The sequence below is a fragment of the Balaenoptera borealis genome, assembly GCF_965194805.1.
Source record: "Balaenoptera borealis genome assembly, chromosome: 14".
NCBI classification, from domain to species: Eukaryota; Metazoa; Chordata; class Mammalia; order Artiodactyla; family Balaenopteridae; genus Balaenoptera; species Balaenoptera borealis.
The window spans coordinates 86,805,650-86,832,939 of record NC_138875.1 but is presented as its reverse complement, the minus strand read 5'-3'; the positions used below and the strand labels follow the sequence as shown (position 1 = coordinate 86,832,939).

The window sequence follows — 27,290 nt, the reverse complement described above, 5'->3', positions numbered from 1 at the left end:
ACATGTATGTATGTGTGTTCACTTAACTTGTGCATATGTATGTTACTTCTCCATCAATAGAATAAGCCCATGAGGACAAGGACCTTTCCTATCTTATTCTCCACTCAGCTCCAAGAACAGAACCTGGCACCAAGTAGGTGCTCAGTAAAAAATTATTGAATGAACATCACACAGAAGAGAGAGACGCTCTAGGAGAGGACAAGACTTAGACCTAGGAGGAGTCCACGAAAGCTCACCTCCACTTAAATCACACCTGGAGATTCATGATGAATTTGTGAAAGTTCCAATTTAACAACCAAAGAGTAAACTCAGAGAACTCACCATTTTGAAAATGACCTCACACTGCAATGGGTTTTAAAGGGCTGGATCAATTGATAATGAAAAAAAGTCTCTAATGGGACATTAAATAAATTCTGGGTATTTCTGGAATTCACTGAAGATGGAGGCTGGTGCCATGAACTCATCACACCACGGTGACTTAACACTTAGTCCCAGGCCAAGTGCTATTCGTATGCTATCTTATCAAATTAACACTCACAACAGTCCTACAAGGCACATACTATCATTCCTGCCATTTTACAGATGAGATGGCCAAGATTCCACGAACTAAAATTACTTTTCCCAGAGACTGCTGGGCCAAAGTCCTCCAAGCATTTACCTTTCATCATATATATGAAGCTTGAAAAGAAACAAAACACTCTCACAAACATCAGAGAGGCATTTGACCCACACCCTGACCTTCATTCAACAAATAATTTCACGAGCATCTATTACGCACCAGACTGTCTTCTAGGTGCTGAGGATATAACAGTATTAAAAGAACCAATAAGGTCCCTACCCCCATGGAGCTGACATTCTAAAACAGAGAGAGACAAACGATAAATACACAAAAGCAGAATTTCAAAATGCAACTGCTAGAGAGGAATGAAAACAGGCTGATGTGATAGACACTGGTGAAGAAGGACAACTTTGGGTTCATGGTCAGAGAAGGTCTGCCTTTGGAGGTGACATTTGAATGACCCCAAGGGGCTGGCGATGCAAAGATCTGAATACAGAGTCTAGATAGGATTATATTATTGTTTTATTATATATTATTAAAGTTGATATCGTTACACCAAGTTTCAGATGGAAAAACTGAAGCACGTTTTTAGGCACTCAAAATGAAGGAATGCATGTATGAATGAAGGAAGGAAGGAAGGAATACATGAAGACACTGAGTTCTCCAAGGTCAGGAGACTAATAAGTGGAATCCAGCATGAGAGGGGCTAGTGCTGCCTGATATCTAGACACATTTCTATATGTGGATCCTCCAAGCAATTTTTAGAGACCAGACAAACACTAGCCTGAACAAACAAGTGAACTGAGGCAATATCGTGGCCTGATTGTGCCAACATGCTTTCATGGAACATGGGCCATCAGGAAGAAGGAACCCTCCTGTTGTCACTGAAGCCTGACATCAGGGCCAGAATTAGGGCATAAAATTTAAGAGGGCACCAAGAAAACTCAATAATCATGATAAATAACTGTTTGGAAGATGGGTTGACCATGGGTCCGGATTAGTGGGTTGACCAGATGCCCCTTCAGGAGGTTAGCTTAACCAGATGGACCATGGAGCAACTGGCCTGAGAAAATGACAATAATATGTGGAGGGTAGTGTTCACTGGAAATGGGGCTAAGAGCCAGAGCCTGTCCATCCAGGTGGGACTCCCTGGGTCAATGGATCCCAAGGTGGTGGGAAGCCAGGTCCAGGCCTGCCCAAAAGGATGTGAACCAGACTCTAAGCCTATTCACTCTTTAGCAGTGTATTGAGATGCATCGGACATTGTCAGTGAGTAGTTCATTTCTAGATACCAGGTAGACACATAAAGGCATAACGTATTCATAGGAAGAATTAGTGCCTTGCCAGCTGAAGACATCAATTATTTAGTCGCTGCCTGGTTCTCCTAATCGACCTCATGAATTAGAATAATATCAACACTGGTTAGAAGTGCCAGCACTTTTCATCATTAGACCTTGCTGAAAATAATTGGTGAATTACAATCTTAAATTGCATATTATTTTTCAGGCAATTTCTAATCACTGGGAGAGCGGTAAGAAAAGTGAATACCTCAGAGATACTGCAGGTTTGGTTCCAGACCACAATAAATTGAGTCACATGAATGTCAGTTTCCCAGTGCATCTAAAAGTTATGTTTACACTATACCATAGTGTATTAAGTGTGCAACAGCATTATGTCTAAAAAGATGTATATACCTCAATTTAAAAATACTTTATTGCGAAAAAAAATGCTAATCATCAACTGAGCCTTCAGCAAGTTGTAATCTTTTTGCTGGTGGGAGGTCTTGCATTGGTGTTGATGGCTGCTAAATGATCAGAGTGGTGGTTACTGAAGGCTGGAGTGGCTGTGTCAGTTTCTTAAAATAAGACAACAGTGAAGTTTGCCGCGTTGATTCACTCTTCCTTGCACTAGTGATTTCTCTGTAGCATGCAGGGCTGTTTGATGGCATTTTACCCACAGTAGGACTTCTTTCAAAATTGGAGTCAGTCCTCTCAAACTCTGCCACTGCTTTATCAACTAAGTTTATGTCATATTCTACATCCTTTGTTGTCATTTCAACCATCTTCACAGCATCTTCATCAGGAGCAGATTCCATCTCAAGAAAGTCCCTTCTTCACTCATCCACAGGAAGCAACTCCTCGTCTGTTAAAGTTTTATGATGAGACTGCAGTAATTCAGTCCCATCTTCATGCTCTACCTCTATTTCTAGGTCTCTTGCTATTTCCTGCGCTGCTACATCTGCAGTGACTTCCTCCACTGAAGTCTTGAACCCCTCCAAGTCATCCACGAGAGCTGGAATCAACTTCCTCCAAACTCCTGTTGATATTTTGACCTCTTCCCATGAATCCCAAATGTTCTTAATGGCATCTAGAATGGCAAATCCTTCCCAGAAGGTTTTCAATTGACTTTGCCCAGATCCATCAGAGGAATCACTATGTGTGGCAGATATAGCCTTACAAAATGTATTTCTTAATGAATAAGACTTGAAAGTTGAAATTACTCCTTGATCCGTGGGCTGCAGAATGGACGTTGCGTTAGCAGGCATGAAAACACACTAATCTCGTTGTACATCAGAGCTCTCGGGTGACCAGGTGCATTGTCACTGAGAAGTAATATTTTGAAAGGAATCTTTTTTTTCTGAGCAGTAGTTCTCAACGGTGGGTTTTAAATAGTCAGTATATCACGTTGTAAGCAGATGAGCTGCCTTGTTGTTCCATCTGTAGAGCACAGGCAGAGTAGATGGAACATAATTCTTCAGGGCCCTAGGATTTCCAGGATGGGAAATGAGCATTAGCTTCAACTTCAGGTCACCGGTTGCAATAGTCCCTAACGAGAGAGTCAGCCTGTCCTTTGAAGCTTTGAATCCAGGCATTGATTTCTCTTCTCCAGCTATGAAAGTCTTAGATGGCATCTTCTCCCAAGAGTAGGTTGTTTTGTCTACACTGTTGTTTAGTGTAGCCATCTTCATTAACTATCTTAGTGAGGTCTTCTGGAGGACCTGCTGCAGCTTCTACATCAGCAATTGCTGCTTCCCCTTGGACTTTTATGTTATGTACACATGGTTTCGTCCTTTAAACCTCATGAACTATCCTCTGCTGGCTTCAAAATTTCCTCTGAAGCTTCCTCACCTCTCTCAGCCTTCACTGAATTGAAGATGGCTAAGGTCTTGCTCTGGATTAGGCTTTGGCTTAGGGGAATGTTGTGGCTGGTTGGCCCTTCTGTTCAAACCACTATCACTTCTCCATATTAGCAATAAGGCTGTTTAGCGTTCTTCAGTGCATTCACAGAAGTAGCATTTTTAATTTCCTTCCAGAACTTCTCCTTTGCATTCATAACTTGGCTAACTGTTTGGTGCAGGAGGCCTAGTGTTCAGCCTGTCTCAGCTTCCGACCTGCCTTCCTCACTAAGCTTCATCATTTCCAGCTTTTGATTTAAAGTGAGAGACCTGAGACTCTTCCTTTCACTTGAACACTTAAGAGGCCATTGTAGGGCTATTAATTGGCTTGATTTCAATATTGCTGTGTCTCAGGAAATAGAGAGGTCCGAGGAGAGGGAGAGAAATGAGGTAACGGCCAGTTGGTGGAGCAGTCAGAACACACACACCATTTATCAGCCAAGTTCGAGGTCTTACATGGGCACAGTTTGTGGCAGCCCAAAACAATGACAATCATAACATCGCTGGTCACTGATCACAGATCACCATAACATAATAATAACGAAACAGTCTGAAATGTTGCGAGAATCACCAAAATGTGACACAGAGACACGAAGTGAGCAAATGCTGTTGGAAAAATGGCGCCACAGATTTGCTTGACGCAAGGTTGCCACAAACCTTCAATTCGTAAAAAACAAAAAACACAGTATATGCAAAGCGAAGCACAATAAAACGAGGTGTGCCTGTGGAGCATGAAACTGACAGAGATGATAGAGGGCAAGTCCCAGCCTGAATTTCACTTGGTGGAGGCAGAGAGTGAAGCAAGAGGCCAGGAGAGAAGGGAGGTTTAACACATAATAAATAGTAAGGTGCTTAGGACACCAGCTAAACCTCAGTAAGGACACAAAAATCAGACCCAGGACAGTAAGTAAACAGCGTTGACTCAAGCGAGCCTGAAAGAACTGTGGGACACAGTTGGAAATGCCTGGGGACTTCCCTGGTGGTCCAGTGGTTAGGACTCCGTGCTTCCACTGCAGGGGGCACGGGTTCAATCCCTGGTTGGGGAACTAAGGTCCTTCATGCCGTGCAGCGTGGCCAAAAAAAACAAAAAAGAAATGCCTGGCACATAATTCTCTGGATTTTAGAGCTGGATGACACTTCAAGGGACCTGCCTGCATGGCTGAGAATTTGCTCTTTCCTTTGCCTGAACGGCCTGTCCTCCAAATTTTGCAGATCTGGCTCCTTTGCTTTGTTCAGTTTTCCAATACCACCATTTCCCAATATCCCCATTCTCAGAGAGGATTTCCCTGTGCCCCTCTCACAAGCAGCCTCCCCCCTCCATTCCCAACTGTCTCAATGACATTTTTATTTGTGTCATAGAATGATCTCATTTATTCACTTATGTGCTTACTGTCTGTCTTTCCCACTGGAATATAAACTCTTGGTGACTAGGAATCTTGTCTACTTCTCTCGCTCTATTCCTAGTACTGTACCTACAACAGGGCCTGCCTCAGTAGCCACTCAGCTAATATGTGAATAGAAGAATGAACCCCCTTGTTTTACATATTAGGAAACTGAGATTCACAAACGTTAAAGAATTTGCCCAAGGCAAATTATTGTGTGGACCAAGGGACACCAGGCACCTTTGGTCTGCACGGTAATAGCTGTGTGCAAGTTACTCAGTTGCCCTGCGCAGCTACCTAGGGACAGGGCTGGGACTCAGACCCAGGACCCTTGATTGTCAGTGGGGTCAATCGTTAGGACCCCTGAAAAGAGTCCTGACACTTGGGATTCTTAATGCTGGGATTAAAACAAATACTGATGATATGGAGACATACGAAGATGGTTTATTTTTACACAGTCAAGTCTTGAAACCCAGGAAGAGATGAACATTCAGGCTTTCCCAAAACACAATGATTTCACCTCCAAAAGATAGTTTGGAAACGTTCCTCTTTCATAAACAACACGGGCACATTAGAAAATCATTTCAAACCAAAGGGCACGGCCGAGTCTTGCCAATAAAAGCGAGCAAAGTCTCATTAATGACAGACAGTGACATAGAAAACACCACCATTCTTTTTCCCAGCGAAACTACTATAATTAAGCCAGAGCGTTGTCTGTGTTATTTAGCAAAATAAATAATTACCCTATGCCCCTGAGGCTGATTGCTAAGCTCAGCCTTGGGCTAAGAGTCTCGCAGTCTGGTCTGGAAATCGGTTCCAGAACCCAGGCGCAGGGCAACTGTGTAACTTGCACACAGCAATTACCGTGCAGACCAAAGGTGCCCGGTGTCCCTCGGTCCACACTATGCAGCGATGGCTGGTGTCCGTTCAGACTGGCTTTAATTCTGCAGATCATGGTCACTTTCTGCCCATCCCCTGATCCCAAAGCTAAAGAGGGAGGGAACCCGGCCCCAAGCAGACACCTGACATCCTGGACTGAATCAGAGAACAGCCCACAGAGTCCAAAGGGCCACCTCTCACCTCACAGCTGCCCAGGGCCAACTGACGTCCTCTCCCAGCAGAGGTGACCTCTGGCAGAGAAGAAATTCACTGGCTTCCTGTTAATATTTTTTCACCATTAGCATCGGGTCAACCTTTCAAATGGACAGATATTGAGTGACTTTCCTGGACCACACAGGAGAGGAAGAAATCGCCCTCCATTTACCATCCTTCTAATTCTTTCCCTCCCAGCAGAGAGAACCTCGAGCTGAGCTGCGGCTCCAGACCTTCCTTTCAAACCAGAGCGGGTTGAGATCGCAAGGACCCTGCTGTAAAGTGACTGGATGTTTCGCTTGTTCATTTTCTTCAAGTGCACACTCATGGGTTTCCAAGGACAGTCAGTGCAGGCAATCACAATCGTAGATAGAGAAAATGCAAGAGAAATAAAATTGCTTTTATACATCAAAAACGTGAGAAGTCATCAGCACAAAGAGGGGGAAATCTATAAACAACTAACAGAGTGTTTATCTTAGAAAAGGGAGAAGAAATGTGATTCTGAAATGCACATCACACTCTGAGCCCAGCCCATCAACATCCAATCTATGGTGACGATATTTTATCACCAAGGATGTAGCGACTCAGACCACAGGGTGAGCTCCCACTCCAGTCTCCAGGGAGGGCCGGCTAACAGAGCACTATGAAAAGTGCACTTTAAAAATATCCTGCCACTAATGAAAACCCATTTGCTCACAAGTAAGATTTGAATTAAGTAGTCTGGGTCAGGAGAGGATTGGAAATGTTATCAGTTGGAAGCTTTAGCTCAGAAGGAGACGTTCAATGCTTTTAGTGTACTTAATATTGGGGAGATCAATTCTGACCCTGCAAACTTTAAGTTGGAATCACTGGATCATGAGAATTTCAAGACTAAGGCTGAACGTTTCAACATCCTGGGGACCAGTTAGCTTTCTAGTGGGAAACTTCATTCTTGGGGCCAAATGCCATCCCTAAGCTTGGCTAGTCAGCTTTTAACATGGGCTTGTGGGTGCTGGGCATGAGGCTTTGTGGATGGTTCAAAAAGAGCAAAAATACCAACATAATTATATAGACCCGAAGTTCACCGGCTGCTGATTAGGGATCAGCCAAGTTTACCTCCAGAGAAAGGACAGCCAAGTTTTTAAGGTGGTAATCATCCTCAGGAAATTCAAAGAAGCTTTTTTTTATTAAGAAGTCTTTATAGAAATTTAACCCATGCTGCTAGATATGTCAGTATCCGTTCTGGGTTTAATGAGCATGTGGAAACAACACCCATCCCCCAACCCGCCCACCACTTCCTTTCAAACCAGAGCGGGTTGAGATTGCAAGGACCCTGCTGTAAAGTGATAAACCTAAATTTACCGTTCAGGTCTCAGTTTGAGGTCCCCTCTTCAAAAAAGCCATCACTCCTCGACTCTACCAGACTTCCCTGTTTTACACTCTAAAGCTCCTAATATTTCTCCTTTAACAGCACTTGTCATAACGATACTTAATTATCTGGGTCATTCTTGAGAAGTCCAGCTTCACCGCCAGGCTCATCAGAAGCTGTCCCTTTCTTCCTGTTCAGCACAGAGAGACACAACCAAGCACATCACACAGCGAATAAAAACAAAAATATTTATGTATTCATTTATTTTAATAAAGAAATGGATTACTATCTACTTAGGGATAAAACTGGCTGAGAGTCCTGGTTCACAAATTCTAAATTTTCTAATTTTGTTGGAGAGCCGAGTGTAGCAGACGTATATGATTTTAGCCAACCTAGCATCTATTTCCTTTTTTTCTGATAACAGTAGAAAAACGCATGCCACACTTTTAGTCCTTGTGGCTCAGACGGCCCTATAGGTTCATCTGAAATTCCAGGGGTTGTCATGGGACAGCCCAGGCCAATCAATGTGTTCCATTTCGTTGGTCACAGTGATTGGTTCAGAGATGGACACATGACTCAGGTTGGGCCAATGAAACACAAGTTGAGATTTTTGTTGGAACCACGGGGAAAGAGAAGTATCCATGGTGAAAAGATTGCACCACTGAGAGGGTGAAAGCCTAGAGCTGCTATGGGCCATCTTGTCACCCCAGTGGAAATTAACAAAACCTAGAGAAATCCAAAAGATGGAGAAACAGATTCCTGCTGGTATTATTATAGCACCTAGATCCAGCTGTGCCTGATGTCAGAGGTCCCCTTGGATTTTCTTATTATATGAGCTAATTTGTTTCCTTTATGGATTAAGACATTAGAGTTGGGTCTCTGTTGCTTGAGGAGAGCCTCCCGTAAAATATATCAATGAAGCTAGGGACCCTGAGACCAGTGTATTTTCCATCAAACCACCTCATGCACAGAATCGGGGCAAAATGAATTCAAAATCCAGTTGAAGAGGGTTTCTCAGAAGATGTTGGAACTGGGCTGGCCCTTGAAAGGTAGATGAGGTTCAGAAGGGCAGAAAGAAGAGGAGGACCCCTGCTGGAGACCCGAAGAATAGCACAGAGAAAAGACTACTGCCATGTCCTGCCTGACATCTGCTGTACACAGGGGCGTGTTGCTCCAGGACCTTGCTTCAGACATGGAAGATCTCCCTATCCATCAAACCACTGATGTCTCTGTCACTAGAAAAAGAAAAGAAGAAGAAGAAGAAGAAGAGCACAGAGGAAGGTAGTGGGATCATAGCAAGAGGAAGGGGCAGAGGAGCAATCAATTTTCCTGACTTGGTGAGACCAGTGGGGTAAAATAGATGTCAGGCACGGTAGGCACGGCAAAGCCTGAAAGGAATGCCCCACCTGGATGTAAGATTTAGGCTGAGTTTTGAGGTCCTGGAGAGAAACAAACATAAAGTCAAAAGAACCTTCAGCAGACAATGGAAGAGGGCCACTTACAAAGTTTATAAACTGGTCTGAAGATGTGCTGCCCTTCATGGTGCTTTTAAAGTGTCATCATTTGGGGAATTCTCTGGCGGTCCAGTGGTTGGGACTCAGCACTTTCACTGCAGGGGGCCCAGGTTCGATCCCTGGTCGGGGAACTAAGATCCCGCAAGCTGCGTGACGTGGCCATAAAAAATAATAAAATTAAAATAAAATAAAAGAGTGTCATCATTTGAAAACTGAGATGCTTCACATCAAATCCAGACGTGCATGTTCTTTTGAAACAGTCAACAGGAGATGCTCTACTTAAAGAAGTTTCGAGAACCTCCCAGCTTTGCTGTCTTGGGTGTAGTCAGCACCTCCCCCAGTGAACATTCTCAACTAACTTTGATATTATTTCTCACTAAGATCACCTTCCTGATGGCCTTTATCATTCAAATGATTAAGGAAGCCCTTTGCAATAAATAGACTCATAACTCAGATGGTTCCACTGGGGAGAGACCCACGCCCCTTCCCTTTGCTTCATTAATGAAAAACACAGGAGATGTGGGAAAATAGAAGACAAAAATAACTTTCTGGGAGGAGCTGAATTTTAAAGAGCTTCTTCAAAACTTCCAAAATGAAAAGCAACACGGATGATGGTCCATCATCTTCAGAAAGAGTAGAATTAAAAGATGACAAAGAAGGGCCGAGATTAGATTTCATGAACGTTTTCCAGCTCCTTGCTTATGAGGTCAGTAGCTAGTCCTCAAAAGAAGTGGTTTCCCTTCAAATCCAGTGTCAATGACATGCACTGAAGTCTGGGGTCTCAGACGGACTCAGTTTTATTTCATCCTTTGACTCTGGGCTATGGCTTGAGAACAGAGAAATGGCCCCCGACTCAAAAAGAGAGAAACACTTAACGTGATTACTCCCACGGTTCCAGAGGGAGATGGATTCAGCTGGAGTAGAGATGATGTGTTTGGTTCAATGAGAAAAATTAAGATGCGTTCTCAGTAGCTTTAGAAAGATGTGCCTTGGTCAGCAAGACCCTGGGACCAGCAGATGGGGTAACAGCGGAGTTGGAGGCTGCTGAGAACTGAGACTCCCACGACGTCCGAGGTGACTTGAGCCAAGAACACAGTTGGTGTCTCCCCAGATGCAGAAGAGGGTCCCTGCCCTGGAGCTAAGAGACAGTCTTCCCGGCAGCCTCAGTTTTAGCCCCCTCCCTGCGTTAATCTGCATGGTCCCAGAGAAAGTAGTAACCAGCCCAAGCCTGAGGAGACCTAGCTGTCTCCACGTAGGCACAAGACTGATGGGTGTTCTGGAAGGGACTGTGCAATGGACAGATGCTGAGGTCCTGAGAAGATGCTGGGATCACACCCAGACTGAGCTGTAAGGCAACACACTTATGACATCAATCGCTGGTGTGACCTTTGAGTGTGCAAATAATGTAAACATTCATGACTCCATACCTGGCCTCGTCTGTACACTGGGGGTGTTAGGGCGCAGAAGGAAGATAAAAACAACCAGGTGAGCAATGATCCTCCCGCTGGGTGGCTCTGTGAACAGGACTCCACCCTCCTCTATTCTCGTTGGTCCTTCGATTCCCAGCGCCCACATGGGTCATCGCAATGATGCTACTCAGTGTGACAGCAAGTCAGGGCAGGACGTGCTCCCAGCGGGGTTCCCAGGCCAGCCGTCCTGAGAGGTGGGCACCCCAGACAGCTGACTCTTTGAACATACGTCTCACCTCCAGGGGCCGTGCTCCTGGCACAGTCCAGGCCCCGACTTCCACCCAGCTGCTCCGAACTTGACTGACCCCCAGCCCTGAAGAATCTCCGGGAATTATGTAGCTCACAGCTCCCCAGTCCCTGCAAGGTCCCCCCCAAACCAAGTGACCCTGGCTGGCTTCCTGGGGTCGCAGCCGCCTTTGTTTCCTTCCCTCGTGGATCACAGGTCTGTGCCACCAGTTTCATGTCTGAAAACAGTCGTTTCATGTCTTCTGGCCAGGTTTCAGCTGTTTGCAGAGGGAGGGCAAGTACAGCCAGTGACGCCACCGTGGTCACAGGCCGTGAGCAACCCTTGAAAATAAATACACGTGAACCACAGCTTTCCTCCAGGCCCCATCCCACGGCCCACATTGTAACACCTTGGCCTCCTACTCCACTCTGGTCTGCCACGTGGACTCTGTCCCGGCTCCTGCTGGTTCCGGCCAGACTCCTCCCTGGAATCTCTGCCCTCCTCCCTCCCACTCGCCAGTCTCACTGACGTGACATCACGGCAGGCCTCTGCCTCTCCTTCTTCCTGCCCCACCAGGGGCGTCATCCTGAGACACACCCGTCACACCGCAGCTGTGCTCATCGCCACCCAGGCCCTGCTCACAGCGGCCCTGCTCTCCATTAGGAGGGCACTCAGGTCACCTCATCCCCACCTGCCGGTCTGGAGGCGGTTCCTGCTCTTGCCATTGCATGTGCCTGCCTGTGCGCACCCGAGGGCCCCTGATCCAGGCTCACCTGGACGCACACACCCAAGGGCCCCTGACCCAGGCTCACCTGGACGCGCGCGCCCGAGGGCCCCTGATCTAGGCTCACCTGGACGCGTGCACCCGAGGGCCCCTGATCCAGGCTCACCTGGACGCGCGCGCCCGAGGGCCCCTGACCCAGGCTCACCTGGACGCGCGTGCCCGAGGGCCCCTGATCCAGGCTCACCTGGACGCGCGCGCCCGAGGGCCCCTGATCCAGGCTCACCTGGACGCGCGCGCCCGAGGGCCCCTGATCCAGGCTCACCTGGACGCGCGCACCCGAGGGCCTCTGATCCAGGCTCACCTGGACGTGTGCACCCGAGGGCCTCTGATCCAGGCTCACCTGGACGTGCACCCCCGAGGGCCTCTGCCCGGCCTCTCCCTTTGCCCCAGGATCCTCTTCTTCCAGGCTTGCCCTACGAGAGCCCCTGGCAGCTCCACCATCACCTGTAAGATCCTCTCCCCGGTCAAACTGACTGTCCCCTCCTCTCTCTCACCCTCCCCCTGCGTACATCACCAGCCTCCAGGACGCCTGGTGGGCTGTGTGCGCCTGCCTGCCCTCTCAGGGTTGCAAACACTTGGCGAGCAGAACTGCCTGTTCCTGATGCCCTGACCCCTGCAAGGATCCCGCACACACTAAATGCTCGCGTTCCAGCTGAACTGCATCAGGCCCCGGTGAACAGCAGAAGCAGGTTCTGGTTGATGCAGACATCGGGGAACCCCAGAAAGCAGGCCCCAATTCCAGCTCCGAGCACGGGGGCTGATTCACCTTCCACCCCACACGGGACCCACAGCGGTAGAATTACATCAGCAAACCACGTTTGAAAGCAAATGTTCAAGCCAAGCAAAATCAGGAGGAAAAAGACAGTCTTGAGGGAGAGACGGATGAATCCCCGTGAAGAACATGACGAGAGGGTGGGAGCAAAGGACACAGTTCCTGGCAGCTCCCCCATCTCTCAGCCTCTCGTCACTGTGTACACGCAGCTTTATTATCAAGCAACAGAATAAAAAGTCCCCTCTGAGTCACAAAACGTGCATGAACTTCAGAAGGGCAGGCTGTACAAGGGCACGTCCCAGCCCAAACCTGCCAGCCGGTGTAGGGGAGGGAGCGCCATGGGCCGAGGATGTGTCTCCGAGATGAGAAAAAGAGACAATCATAAAGGAAGTGGAGTAGGGCGTGCTTTGGAAAGAGGTTCTCCAGCCAATAGAGCAGAGATTTTAAGTGGGAATTCGAAATTCTGTGGATTTTGCTACAGAAATTATAAATAAAATTCCAGAAGTTCAGGCTCAGGATTTGAGGGTCCACAGGAATTTCCGAAGCGACAGCCTCCGAGGACACAGAGATGAATAAGGCAGAGTTCTCTCCTTGGAGGAGCACAGAGAGATTGTATGGGTGAGACGCGAGAATAAACATAAAGAGGATGCAGCGTGACGGATGGCGTGGCTGAAACAGACACGAGACCCAGGAGGGGCTCACAGGAGAGAGCGTTAGCAAGGTAGACTGGAAAACAAATAAAAGTCTTTACCTTGGGACTTCCCACGTGGTCCAGTGGGTAAGACTCCACGCTCCCAATGCAGGGGACTCAGGTTCGATCCCTAGTCAGGGAACTAGATCCCGCATGCGTGCCGCAACTAAGATCCCCCGGCATGCCACAAGGAAGATTACCCCGTGCGGCAACTAAGACCCGGTACAGCCTTGATAAATACATATTTTTTTAATGTGCATGAAAGAACTTTAAAAAAAAAAATCTTTACCCCCATCATCCCCGCAGGCCTGTCAGGACCTCCTGCTCTCGGATCCTTTTCACAAGGACACATTTTTTGACTGTTCCCTGGGAACCGTTTTAGAAGCATCAAAACAGTTAGGAGCACACAGCTGGTGATCAATAAATGCAGACTTAACTGACATGGTCTGGGGATTCATCCTGACCATCTTCCCAGGAAAGCTGCCTCACTTTTATAAACCAGAAATTGACCCCATTTCACCTTCTATCAGTCTAGGTATGCAGAGGCCACAAACCACCCCAGAACTGAGATTGGCTGAAAAAATTAGTTCATTGCTCATGTGACAGGTCTGGCAGGGACCGGCTGGGTGCCCTCCTCTGCAGATCAGCAAACTGAGGCCCACGGGCCAAATTCTGCCAGCCTCCGGCTTTCGTAAACTGAAGGGCTATCAGAACATGGCGTACTCATTTGCTTACTGCTTTTCTGCACACTGTGCAAAGCGAAAAATATTTACTACCTGGCCCTTTACAGAAAAATTGTGTTGATCCCTGGCCTATTGCCTGTCATTTGACGCCAGGACCAATCCCTTGGGGAAGAGTTCCGGAAAGTTCCGCAGCAGTAAATAAATGCTCCGGCATGAAAGTACATGTGAATTACACACGCCGCCACTCACGACTCATTGGCCAGAAATGGTCATGTGGCTCTACCCAACCACAGGGGCTGGAGGTGCAATCAAATTCCTGATGAACTACAGGAGTGACCACACACACCTTCAGATTCCTTTTTTTAAAATAAAGAATTCCGCAAACCCTTGAAAACGATCTATCCCAGGCAAAAACCACATATGGAAGCCATCTGGTCCGCTGGCCTTTTCAGGAAACTCAGAAAAAAAAGTCAAGAAAGAATAAAGACACTGCTTCAAAAAACACACACACACACCAACACACATATCCTTTCTTTGATTAGTATTTTTTTTCCCAGCTTCTCCCTTCTTTATTGCCAAAGATCAACAAATCTGCCTTTTGCATTTTAAGGATTTATAATAGTGTGGATTACTATTAGTAGTAACAGTAATAGCTAACATTATTCATTGAGACTATATAACGTGCCAGACCCTTTCACACGCACTCTCTCATTAAATTCTTACAACATCCTGTATAAAAAGTATTATTGTTACCTTAATTTTACTGATGTAAACATTGGAACTTAAGGAGATTGATTTGCTCAATGTCAGATAGCTATTATGTTTTGTTTCATTTTGCTTTGTTTATTAATTTTATCGGAGTATAGTTGCTTTACAATGCTGTGTAAGTTTCTGCTGTGCAGCAGAGTGAATCAGCTATACGTACACATATATCCTCTTTTTTAGATTTCCTTCCCATTAGGTCACCACAGAGCACTGAGTTGAGTTCCCTGTGCTATACAGTAGGTTCTCATTAGTTATCTATTTTATACATAGTAGTGTCTATATGTCAATCCCAATCTCCCAATTCATCCCACCCCCAGTATTTTTCTTTCTTATTCAAACCTCCTGGCACCCCCGTATCCTTGCAAACTTCTCTCAAGCCCTTTCGGAGAGTCTTCTGTGCCTTCCTGAAACGGGCACAATTTCAAATCTGATTTACTTTAGTCGCTACGTGCAAGCTGTGATTCCCACAAATGTCCCAAAGTGACAGGCTTTATCCTTGTAAGCACTATGTTCTTGCCTCTCAACCAAGGCCTCCGTTCCCAAGACAGCGTTGACCACCAGTGTTTAGGGCTCTCAAGTTTCCTCTCTTCCCCTCCTTTTCTCTCTCCCAGCCGGGTCTTTATTCTCTCTCCCTCCAACCCTCCAATTTCCTTCTACCCCATTGTCCCCACTCCTGAAATGTGCACTCGCCTCCACAGCGCTCCAGACTCTCCCCGACCCCCACCCCCCAATTAGGAATCAGTCCAGAATTCCCTTGAATCATCAATGGCTGTTTGTTGCAGTCTCTTCAACTCAAACTGCTTATTTCTTCTTTTAATACATAGAGCACCTTCTGTTCAAATTGCTGGAGGGCCTTGGATGGTGAGGTGTCTTTTCAGTTTTTAATGAGTCCAGTTCAGTGTAGACTCATTTTAAGACCCACATTGAAAGTTCTCTTATTAGCTTCACAGAGGGGGGAAGAAAAGTACCAGCACATGGCATTTAAAATTTCACTTCTTAACCTAGAGATATTTCAGTTTCCATTGTGATTGAAAATAAGCATCAAAGAAGACGCCAGATCCACTTAACCAGAAAAACAGCAAAGGAACTAGGAAAGTATTCAAATGCAGAGTCAACAAACTGAGAAGTTTAACAAGATCACCCAGAATGGAATGGTTTCTGTCTCCTTACAACTATATTTATAAATGTTTTCCTAAGAGATAAATAAGCTGATTTCTGGATGACAGAAATGTTTTCTCTTTTATGCCTTAGGCAAGATGTTTACCATGTCAGCTCTATCTTTGCAAATGCCTACATGAATGATCTTAAATTCATGAAGAGGCCAAGCTATCTGCTGGCACTTGGCTTCAAGGCAGAGGGAATAGTCCCCCCATCACCTTCACATCCCGTGGGGCGCTGGGAATGACCAGGAACATCACACGCACACACACACACAAACACACACACACTTCTGTTTTATGCAGACATCTCCTTTTGCCATTTTTCTGAACAACTGCTGCCTTGAATAGGCTCACGGTGGAAAACTGAGCCAGGAGGAAGAGAGGCAGTGAATTCAACGCCAGGATCCTATTTGACACCTATTGTTTTATTTCAGAAGCCACATCAAAGTTAGACCGCAGTGCTTCTTAACTGTAAACTTGTCATCATAATAACTTTGCTGCCTGTTTCTGAAAATGCAAATTTGGCATTCTCAACAGGGCACAGTCAGCCTAGGTGGGTCCAAGCCAGAACCCAGAAATCTCTGTTCAAACAAGCCCTACTTGAAAGCTCCATTCAGCTCTCCAGAGCCATGTGCAGAAGCCAAACAATAGTAAATTCAGCAAGGACAAGAGATGTCTTCTGTCAGGCCTGGCCCTGTTCCGAGGGTAGGGGATTAGGACAAGCTGCCCAAACAGTAATTAACAAGACAGGGACAACCCCAAAGGGCAGTGTGATTGGCCAAGGCAAGCGGGGTCTGCGCATACCAGGCTGAGAATTCCTGCGTTGTCCGGGGTTTGGTGACGGTCACCTGCCTCCACCAACTGGCAGAGTTTAAGAAGCTAATGTGCATTTGGAATCTCCAAGAGTAGAATATGAATAGAGAATACAGTATGAGGCATTTTCCAAACGTATTTTCCCAACGTATTCCAAATGTTTCATGGAAGGTCTCTAAGCAGACTAATCTACTGTATGTGACCTTTGGGAAATAACTATGCTAGAGAAGGTTTTCAATGTTTGTTTTAGTTTTATTTTATTTTATCTTATTGCCCCTGGTTTTCAATGTATAATTTATTTTCAGGCCAGAGGTCTTACGCAACACTGATACAAGTCTTTTAAAAGAATCAGCTTCATCATGCTAGTATTATATTGCATATAGTGTATATAACATCCATAAGATGTTACGGAAAAACCTGAATGAACTTTTTGGCCAACCCAACAAAAATAGGAGAGCTGGAAAAAGAATTTCGAGATTGCAGACTTAACACTCTCATTTTAAGGTAGAGGAAATTGAGGCCCCAAGAGAGAAAATATTGGTGGGTGGACAGACACACGGCAAGCCGGGTGGTGGTCAAGATTCCGGTCTGTTTTCCCCTGAAGCTCAACCCAGGGTCCTGTCATCATTTTATACTATGGCTTCTTGTCATCTTTCTCTTGTCATTAGAGAAAAAAAAAACTAGAAAAGATGTGATGGGAAAAGCAACTCCTTTTGCAGCCTACAAAAAGGTCACCACATGCTCTCATTTAAAATTCATACCACGAAATCTGAAAGTGAAATACAAGCAGCAAAAGCTCACAATATGTGAGTGAATAACAACAACAAAATTTAATACTGGATTGTATATCTATGCAAGTCATTGAGATGCAAAAAAATAAGCAGGATTATTAGGAAAATTATAGGAGACAAGCTTTAAGATTTTAGTGTAAGAGATAAAGTGCCAAGTCATAGAACATAAGATTGGTAATTCGACTATCATAAAATTTTAAACATATGTAACAGAAGACTCCACAAAAAGTGAAGGGACAGGACGAAGTCAAGACAATATTGGATACATAAATAAAAAATTAATATCCAAAATACACAATGAGCACCTATAAATCAGTAAAGAAAAATCAACTCATAGCCAAATGATATGAAAAGAGATTTCCCAGAAAAGGAAATGTAAATGGCCAATAAACATATGAAAAGATGTTCGACGTCCCCAACAGTCACTGAAATGAAAATCAGAACAATAAGGAGATACTGTCACTCATCAAACTGACATTATTTAAAAGATTGTATAATACCAAGCACCAAGGAAACTGGAGGGAAATGAGAACTCTCAGACATTGCTGGGAGGGTATCCACTAGCACAGAGATTTTGGAAAACAAATGGCTGCTTCAAAATATTCAAAATGTGCAAACCCTCTGACTTAGCACTTCCATTTCCTGGAACTTTTTCTAGAAAAGTGCTTAACACATGTTCATAATGAGACATGTGCAAATACAATTAACCCACCATTATGGGAAACAGAGAAAATTTATAAAAAAACTAAACATCCACCAATGCAGGAATGGTTAAATAAGCCATGACATATCCCAATTACTGACTCTTGTAGCAGTTAAAAGAATCAAGCCAAAGATACATGTACCCCATATTCATTGCAGCATTATATCCACAGTAGCCAAGAAACGGAGGCAACCTAAGTGCCCATGGATGGATAAATGAATAAAGAAGATGTGGTTTATACATACAATGGAATATGATCCAGCCGTAAGAGGAGAAAATCCTGCCATTTGCAAGAACGTGGATGGACCTTGAGGGCACGAAGCTGAGTGAAATAAGTCAGACAGAGAAAGGCAAGTACTGTATGATCGCATATGTGGAATCTAAGAAACAAAAACAAGCTCATAGATGCAGAGAAAAGATTAGCAGTTGTCAGAGGTGGGGGAGTAGGGTGGGCAAAATGGATGAAGGGGATCAAAAGGTACAAACTTCCAGTTATAAAATGAATAAGTCATAGGCATGTAATGTACAACACAGCGACTATCGTTAATAATACTGAGTTGCATATCTGAAACTTGCTAAGAAAGCAGATCTTAAAAGTTCTCATCACAAGAAAAAAAATTTTGTAACTGTTGGTGATGGATGTTAACTAGATTATTATGGTAATCATTTTGCAATATATATAAATATCAAATCATTAGGTTATACACTTGAAATTAATATAATGTTATATGTCAATTATATCTTAATTTTTAAAACAGAATCATGCCGGAAGACCCTTGCTTTCAGTAATGGTTGCCTGGATAATCCCAACCAGCTCTCCTGCTGAGGACACAATAAAAGCTGCTCAACATATAAAGATGACTTAATGAAGCCATCAGAGAAACAAACAAAAAAGTGAAGAATTACTGCACCAGAATCCAGGAGACAGCGGAGGGCCAGGAATATGAGCCTAGGACTGGAGGTGTCATTCCCTCTGTGGGCATTTGTCAGTATCGGAGGAGACAGCTGAGGGGCTGAGAGCTTTTGACAGCCTCACAGGGCTGGGGCAAATACTGGAGTCCAGAGCCCACAGAGGGGCAGAGGCTTAGGTAATCTACCCAGGAAACTGCAATCTCAAAGAAACCTATATTGAAATTCAAAAGACTTACACTAGCAGAACAATTTTGAAGCAGAGATGAAAGTTGAAGAGCTTACACTACCTAGTTTCAAAATAATCAAGATAATGTAGGCAAATAAACATATAGCTGCAAGGAACAAAATAGGGAGTCCAGAAATAGACTTGCAAATGTATAGAGTCAATTGATTTTCAACAAAAGTAGCAAGATACTTCCAATGGGGAAAGAATTTTTTTTCAATAAATGTGCTAGAAAAAAATTGGCCAAAAAAAAAGGTAGTAAAGAAAGGAGAAAGGGACAGATGCAGAGAAGGAAGGAGAGCCAGAGGGAGGGACAAACAGAGGAAGAGAGAAAAAAAGGAAAAAGAAAAGAAGAGAACCTGGGCCTTTATCTCCTGCTATATACAAAAATAAACTCTGATGAATTATAGACCTAAACGTATAGAACTTCTACCAGGAAATATAGTACAAAATCCTTATGACTTCAGGGTAAAATTGATAGGACACAAAGACCACGAACCATAAAATTACTAATTGGTAAATTTTGTTCTTCAAAAGGCATTGGTAAGGACTTCACTAGTGGTCCAATGGCTAATACTCCATGCTCCCAATGCAGGGGACCCAGGTTCAATCCCTGGTCAGGGAACTAGATCCCACATGCTGCAACTAAGAGTTTGCATGCCACAACTAAAGATCCCGCATGCCACAACCAAGACCCTATGCAGCCAAATAAATAAATAAATAAATATTTTTTTAAAAAAAGAAAGAAAATAAATGCTCTACAATGGATAGAAGACTTTAAAAAAAAACAAAAAATAAAAGGAATTGTTAAGAAAATAAAAAGAGAAGCCACAGACCAGGAGAAAATTTTGCCAATTATATCTAATAAAACACTAGTATCCAGAATATAAAAACAGCTCTTACAACTTAATAATTAGAAAACAGTCAACCTGATTTTTTTTTAATGGACAAAGGATTTCAACAGACATTTCAACAAAGAAGATACATGAATGCCAAATAAGCACAGGGAAAGGTGCTCAAAATATTTAGTTATTAGGGCAATGTAAATAAAATCACAATGAGATACCCTTATACACTCACTAGAATGGCTAAAATTAAAGACTGACAGTGTCAAAAGTTGACAAGGAGCAGGAGCAACTGAAACTCTCCTACACTTCTGTTGGAAGTATAATATGACACAGTCACTCTGAAAAACAATTCGGCAGTTTCTTATGAAATTAAACATACACCCTCCATATGATCCAATGATCCTGACTATTTAACCATGGGAATGGTGAACATTTTTCCACACAAAGATTTGTATACGAATGCTTATGGCAGCTCTATTCATAATAACGTGAAACTGGAAACAACCTAAATGTCCATGAATGGGCAAATAGATAACAAATTGTATCTATACAAGGGAGGGGAGAAGGAATGAAGTACTAATACACACAACATCATGGATACACCTCAAAAGATTATGCTGAGCAAAAGATGCCAAACACATCTTTCCATCTATATTAAACCGTAGAAAAGGCCAATCTAAGCTACAGAGATGGAAAGCAGGTCAGTGGTTGCCTGGGAACAGGAGTGGGGGAGGTTTACTGGAATAACACAGGGAAACCTTTCATTGTCATCACAATATTATACATCTTGCTAGTGGCACTTATTAGTCGGGTGAATAAATTTGTCAAAACTCATCAAAATGTACATTTAAAGTGGGTGTGTTTTATTGTATCCGAATTGTACCTCAAGTATTTTTTAGTTTTTAAAAAGCAGCCACAGAAAAAAGAAAGATTGCCTTGAAAGTAAAAACAGACTGACAGTAACTTCTCAACAGAAACAATGTAAACGAGAAGACGGTATCATGATATATTCAAAGTGCTGACAGAAAATAACTGCCAACTTAGATTTCTACTACCAAGCAAATCATTCTTCCAGAACAAAAATGAAATAAAGGCATTTGCATTCCAACAAAAACAGATAACATTTGTCTATAGCAAACATTATTAAATAAAATACTAACAAAGGCAGAATAAAAGTTATCCCAAAGTGTTTCAACTGATTAGATCAGGCCCACCAGATTATCCAGGATCATCTCCTTTACTTAAAGTCAACTGATGATGAACATCAAGCACATCTACAATATACTCACAGCAATACCTAGATTAGCGCTTGATTGAACAACCAGGGACTATAGTCTAGTCCCAAGTTAACACATAAAACTGACCATCACAAGCATTAGCTAATACTTTCGGAGAAGCAGTTTTCCAAAGCATTGAATAAGCCTTTAAAATATCAATATCTAGTACCATCACTTCTGCAAATGTACCTAAGAAAATAAGCTAAAAGACAAAGCTTCAAGAATTATTTAGATCAGAAAACTATTTAGAATCGACCTAACTGGCCCCATTCAAGAAATTAAGCAAACTACATAACATTCGTCTGAAGAAATAGTGCAGAGCTAGTGAAAGGTTTACAAAATATTTACAATTATATTTGTAAATGCCTGTGATGAAATATTAAGCCAAGAAAAGCAGGAGAGAAAACTGTTTATACAGAATGTAATAAATTCGGAGAATAAGAGCATTAAGTGGAACTAGAAAAATATGGTAACAGTGATTCTTTATGCTTCTGTTTTTCAATTTTCTGACAATGACCTTGTATTACTTTTCACATTACACGGAGTGAAATAAAGAAGAATGTTCCATGCAAACTAAGGATGCTTGTATAAAAGTGAGATGTCATTCCAGTAATTAGGAGTGTTTTGTCCTATTACAGACCCCAAGTCTTTTGTATGCAAATGAGGTCAATGAATGACCTATTCTCATCTTTAAGAGAAAAAAGAGAAAAGATTGAAAGTGAAAAAATGACACTTCCCTCAACCCAGCAGAGACCCCAAAGAGACAGGACATTTCCCAGCCATAGTTACCTTCCCAAGTTACTGTGAAGGTAACTTTAATAAATTACTGGAAAAAAAATACACTTTCACCAGCCTTGCCGTTCCCAATTCAGCTCAATTTCACGGTGCACGACTGCCTTCTATTTTATTGTCACTAAGGCACCAGAGAAAACAAATAGAATAAAGACTACCATTGCTAGCAGACGTTTTGAAAAAACTGGCTTTTTTTCTTACAGTTCCGATGGGTTATTTAGTTTCAATGGCATCTGTTGACAATGCGAAATGTAACCCCCATAGCTATAAATCTGCTTTGGTTGTAAATGTTTAATTATAATGTTTCCATTTCAATTTAAGATAAATTTGCTTTCTATCTTAAGAAAACTGTTCCCAAGGAAACAGAGTGGGAAAATATCCACAGCAGTGATTGTTACCCAGCCCCCCAAAACTCTCCTAAAGCAGGAATCCAGTCAATCCTTCCCCCAGGGATCCCAGAACTGCCACTTAGGAGTCTTTAAGGGACCGACAGGTAATCACAGAGGAGACAAAATCAGTGTCCCCACCAGGTCCTGAGGAAATTCTCGTGCTCCACTGAAGGTCACGGAGAAAGAGGTCATCCTGCACTCTCTCCCTGCACCAAATAAAGCAAGTTTCCAGCCATGGACGCTGGAAACATAAATGTTTCCCCCACAGACTTCAACATCACAGGCAGCCCTCCACCTACCAGTTGGACCTGGTGGATTTCTCTAGAACAACAAGGGACAATATCCACTGCAGGCTGGGTCTCCTGCTATGGATCGGGAAAAGGGAAACCAACAGAAGCCCATTCTCTCCCTTGGAGAAAAAAAAAAAAAACAGAAGTGCCTTGAGCAGCATCACCCACAAATGCCGCTCAGAGACTCCTGGTTCTGACCGTAATTATAAGTTAAAAACTGAATGTACTACCCCCCCCCCATAAGGAGAAACTGGACAGCCACACCCATCCCTTGGGCTACTTCTCACAACTCAGAGGGATTGCCCAGTGTTTGAGAGTTGGCAATTGGAGAGCAGGGGCCAACTTTGACCCCCAGATCATCTTCGTTGGCCCACTCAGCATGTGTCAAAACTTAAATTAGTGTCTAGAGATTTCATAGAAAGGTATGTATTTTTGTGTCCAAAACTTAACCCTACTTGCAGGACAGACTGTGATTTTATGCATGATGATCAAAAGTTGGCACAGAGAAGAACCCCTCCCACAATCTCGGCTTCCATGGGGTGGTGTTCCTTATTGAGCCTTTATTCCTCGCTCCTAACTAGAACTTCTTCTCTATCTTTTTAAGGAGATCACTTATGGAGGGCTTACTCTGTTCTAGGCACTGTACTAAAAACTTCGGGGACTTCGCTGGCGGTCCAGTGGTAAAGAATCTGCCTTACAACGCAGGGGATGCAGGTTCGATCCCTCGTCAGGGAACTAAGATCCCACATGCTGCGGGGCAACTAAGCCCATGTGCCACAACTACTGAGCTCACGCGCCTCAGCTAGAACCTGCATGCCACAAACTACAGAGCCCACGTGCTCTGGAACCCACGTGCCACAACTAGAGAGTGAAAAACCCACACACCACAACTAGAGAGAAGCCCGTGCACTGCACGGAAGAGCCCGCCCGCACGCTGCAACGAATGATCCCGCAGGCCACAACTAAGACCCAATGCAGCCAAAAATAGATGAAACAAATAAATAAATAAATAATAAATAAATCTTAAAAAAAAAAAAGAAACTTCAGATAATTATCTCGTTTAGTCCCCACAGCAAACCTCACAGTAAGTATTATTCTCTTCCTCATGTCACAGATGAGAAACTGAGGAACAGAGAGACTGAGTCACCTGTCTGAGGTCACACAGCTAGGAAATGACAGGGCCAAGATTTGAACCCAGATCTGACTCTAAAGACTGTAATTTTCAATGACTAGAGTATTTACCTCCCAGTAGACGATTCGGGCAAATCCCAAAACCATCCCCAGTTTATAGGTAATATTCAAATTCCCAATCCTAGGAACATTGGCTGCCATGAAATTTAAACAGCTATCTGCTACTTCTCGATTTCAGACATCACCAGCTCGATTTTCCCAGAGGCAGTAAAAGCACACGGACAACGGATTTCACAGCAATTTTCTCTCCCGAATACTTTCTAAATCTCCTGTCTTTTCTGCTCCTCGATAACTCATGGTCCAGGCCCCTGGCAAAGCTATTCCTTTATTTGCTGTTGCCTTTGAAACAGGTAAAGGTGGAATCCAAATGGGCTTCTGGGGAGAAAAACAAAACGTACCTTGAAATTCTCCTTAAGGATACATTTGCTTTTGCCTAACTGTGTGTTTGGGGTCAATAAAATCAGTGTTAGAGGGAAAAAAATCTTTAAAAACACAGCATTTGGATTCAAGTCTTTATGGTGGATTTTTTTTAATTGAAGTATAGTAGACTATCATGTTAGTTTCAGGTGTACAGTAAAGTGATTCGGTTATATATACATATATATATTCTTTTTCAGATTCTTTTCCCTTATAGGTTTCTACAAAATATTGAGTAGAGTTCCCTGTGCTCTACAGTAGTAGGACCTTGTTGGTTATCTATTTTATACATAGTAGTGTGTACCTGCTAATCCCAGCCTCTTTAGGGTGGATTTCTACGGAGGGAAGAAACTGTTAAGAGAGCATTTACAGAGCCTGGGCTGTTCTTTCTATTTTACTTTATTTAATCCCCAAAGTGAGCCTGCAAGGAAATTCCCACTTCATAGAAAAGGTTCAGAGAGTTTGTCATCTGACTCAAGTCACACAGCTGGCCACAGATGCAGGCACCACAATGGAACCCAGCTCTCTGCTCTCAAACCCCAGGCTACACCTGCCTCTAAAAAGCCCCCGTTTCCCTGGATCTGAGAGATTCTTTCCAGATCCCACTGGGGCCGCTTCTGTCACAGCCGGATGCAGGGTGGTGTGCGGGGGTCTCAGCGCCGGAAGGGTCAGTAGACACCCTCAGAGGGTGAGACCCCTGCAGATACAACACACAAGTGTGGTTCTTGAAAGCAGCACTCAGCTTATTTACATTTAGAAAGAAACCCTGTTGAAATCTCGGCCTTTTTATCGGTTCATTACGTTTTTCATCATCCATCACTTCTGTGTATTTATCACAGTGGTACAAAGGTTTATTTCTAATGGGTGTTTTAAATTGTTTCTTTCAACCTGGAAATCTTTTGTTTTCACAGTAGCCATACAGGAATATTCTTTGGTACTTACTTACTTTAAAGCACATCACCTTCTATGTTTATCTTGACCCAGAGGTGGATATAATAATATTAATTCTGTGATATTTACAGGTCACGTCCTCTGTGCCAAACTCTGCTGTAAGCAGTTTAAAAAGATAAAATAGCTTAATCCCACAACAGCCCTACCAGTAGATACAACAATTTCCTTAAAGTTGAGGAAATGGGAGCACAGGAGTTCAAATAACTTGTTCAAGGTTACATAGCGAATAAGTGGTGATATCAAGAAATACTTCCTAAAGAGAAAGACAAATACCATATGATATCACTTATATGTGGAATCTAAAATGCGACACAAATGAACCCATCTACAAAACAGAAACAGACCCACAAACATAGAGAACAGACTTGTGGTTGCCAAGCAGGAGAGGGGTGGTAGAGGGACGGACTGGGAGTTTGGGGTTAGCAGATGCAAACTAGCATATATAGAATGGATAAACAACAAGATCCTACCGTAGAGCACAGGGAACTATATTCAATATCCTGTGATAAACCATCATGGAAAAGAATATGAAAGAAAAGAATGTCTGCATGTGTGTAACTGAGTCACTTTGCTGTACAGCCCAGATTGGCACGACATTGTAAAGCAACTCTACTTCAATCAAAAAAAAAAGAAATAATTCCTAAAAGAAAAAAAAAACACCACTATGTGCTTAATGATAAATGCCAACTAACAGCCAACCCCCAGGGTGATATTGTGATTTATAATAAGAAAGATCTATTTGGTCTTTGTTCCTGTTCCTGGCACAGAGCTCCTAAAACCCCTGGAATTGCCTAAATGATGAGAGTAATAAAGGCATCTTTTGTTCCCTTAGTGAGGTGACTTTTGGAACTCACCTCAGGATGCGGCTGGTTGCCAGGGCAACCAACTGTGTGATTGGAGGGTTGGAACTTTCAGTCCCACCCCCTGACCTCCAGGGAGGGAAGAGAAGTTGGAGGTTGAATCGCTTGCCAATGGACAATGATTTTTTTTTTAATTTATTAATTAATTAATTTATTTATGGCTGTGTTGGGTCTTCGTTTCTGTGCGAGGGCTTTCTCTAGTTGCGGCAAGCGGGGGCCACTCTTCATCGCGGTGCGCGGGCCTCTCACCATCGCGGCCTCTCTTGTTGCGGAGCACGGGCTCCAGACGCGCAGGCTCAGTAGTTGTGGCTCACGGGCCCAGCTGCTCCGCGGTGTGTGGGATCTTCCCAGACCAGGGCTCGAACCCGTGTCCCCTGCATCGGCAGGCAGATTCTCAACCACTGCGCCACCAGGGAAGCCCTGGACAATGATTTTTAATCAATTATGCCTGTGTAGCGAAGCCTCCGTAAAAACCCAAAAGGATGGGCTTCAGAGAGCTTCCGGGTGGATGGACACGTGGAGATTCAGGAAGAACGGTGGCCTAGAGAAGGCACGGAATCTCCATGCCCTCTCTGCATTCCTTGCTCTGCGCACATCTCTTCCATCTGGCTGTTCCGGAGTTAAATCCTTTTATAATCAACCAGTAATTTAGGAAGTAAAAAGTTCCTCTGAGTTCTGTGAGCTGCTCTAGCAAATTACTCAAGCCCAGGAGGCGGTCGTTGGAACCTTCGACGTAGAGCTGGTCACTCAGAAGCACAGGGGACAACCTGGACTTGCAGTTGGCATCTCAGTGGGGGAAGAGAGGGCGGTCCTGTGGGATCCGATGCTGACTTCAGGTAGGCAGAGTCAGAATCGAGTTGAACTGTAGGACACCCAGCTGGTGTGGGAGCCCTGCTTGGTGTGATGGGGGGAACCACCCACCCCCATATACACACACACATTGGAACTGAGTTCAGGCTTTTTACCAGTTTGGGGAGGACAGCAGGGAGTGGAGAGGACTGCGGTAAATAAGAGAGCTCAGCCCCTTGTAAACTGAGTTGCCACAGGCAGCATCAGCAGTTGTGGTCATCCAACATCAGCCTGACGCCATGTTGCCGACCTTCCGCTTCTCCAGAGATGCCTGAAATGTGTATTTGCAGTCAAAGCTCCTGAGTTTTTAAATGTTGGCCCAAATTGAAGGGGAAAAAAAAAAAACATTCAGCAGGTCACACAA

The 27,290-nt window shown here is 43.9% G+C and overlaps 1 protein-coding gene across 2 annotated transcripts in view; it reads right to left on the bottom strand.

Annotated features, from left to right (window-relative positions):
• Positions 1-27,290, bottom strand: part of TMEM132B (transmembrane protein 132B) — a 420,187-nt gene that overhangs the window by 143,454 nt on the left and 249,443 nt on the right. The gene's annotated exons all lie outside the window — the stretch shown is intronic.